Source organism: Doryrhamphus excisus, unplaced genomic scaffold, assembly GCF_030265055.1.
Source record: "Doryrhamphus excisus isolate RoL2022-K1 unplaced genomic scaffold, RoL_Dexc_1.0 HiC_scaffold_57, whole genome shotgun sequence".
Classification (NCBI taxonomy): domain Eukaryota; kingdom Metazoa; phylum Chordata; class Actinopteri; order Syngnathiformes; family Syngnathidae; genus Doryrhamphus; species Doryrhamphus excisus.
Genome location: NW_026652268.1, coordinates 6,101 through 7,500, shown reverse-complemented (window position 1 = coordinate 7,500; position 1,400 = coordinate 6,101).

The following is a 1,400-nucleotide window of genomic DNA, read 5'->3' as shown; positions in this document are numbered from 1 at the left end:
CCGGATGCCGCCCATGGCGGGCGCTCCCACTCCTCTGACACCTGCGAAGCAGCAAAGTGCTCCTTTTCGATTCCTTCCGCCACCCGGAGGTGGAGCGCGGACCCAGCCACCGCGCCGGAGCGAGCAGCAGCCTCGCTCCGAGTGTGCGCCCGCAGACGAAGCACGGCCAGAGGCCGCCGGATGCCGCCCATGGCGGGCGCACACACTTTTCTGACACCTACGAAGCACCAAAGTGCTGCTTTTTGGGATTCGCCACCCGGAGGTGGAGCGCGGACAAAGCCACCGCGCCTAGTGTGCACCCGCAGACGAAGCACGGCCAGAGGCCGCCGGATGCCGCCCATGGCGGGCGCACACACTCTTCTGACACCTTCGTAGCACCAAAGTGCTGCTTTTTGGGATTCGCCACCCGGAGGTGGAGCGCGGACAAAGCTACCGCGCCGGAGCGAGCAGGAGCCTCGCTCCGAGTGTGCACCCGCAGACGAAGCACGGCCAGAGGCCGCCGGATGCCGCCCATGGCGAGCGCACACACTTTTCGGACACCTCGGATTGGCCACCCGGAGGTGGAGAGCGACCCGCAGACGAAGCACGGCCAGGGGCCGCCGGATGCCGCCCATGGCGGGCGCTCTCGCTCCTCGGACAGCTCCATCGGCGCAGCATGGCGCTCGCGGTCGTCATTACCCGCTGGCGAGGCGCGGCCAGGGCCGCCAGGCGTCGCCTATCGCGTGCGCAAACTCCCAGCAAGCACCAACGTGCTCCTTTGGATGTTGTCATCCGGAGGTGATAGCGCGGCCCGGGCCGCCTGACGCGGCCCATCGCGGGCGCTCCTCGTCGGACACCTGCGTCACACAGCCTGGGTGCCAGCTGTGGAGTGACACTTGGAGAAAAAGAAGCACAAGTCACTCATATCAAAGTTCCCGTTCCCTTTTGTTTGTGTCACGCTTGGAAATGCTTGAGAGGTGACACTTTGTCAAAATTGCAGCTGGTGTCTCATCATCATCATCACCGCTGCTCATCAGCCTTCCTTGGATGCCTGCCATGCACGCGGCCCAACGGGGCACTCAGATGGGGCGGGCAGCCCGGACCGCCTTGCGCGGCCCAACACGGGCGCCCGGGGGGACGCGGAAACCCGTTTTAGAAAATAACCTCCAGGGGTTTTCCAAGAGCGGCACGGCCCCAGCTCACGTCCGTGTTTCAGTGCGTCAAAAGCGGATTCAAAAGTGTGCTTTTCTCGGTACTTCCCCTGGAGGTCAGTGTTTCTAAAAACTGGGTTTCCGAAATCGTGCTGGAGGTGTTTTGGTCAACCAGGAAAAATGGCATTTACGGGAGAGGGTAAAGTATACCCCCCCCCCCCCTCTCGGCTGATTTACCCTCTCCCGTAAACGCGTTTTTTCCTGGTCGAC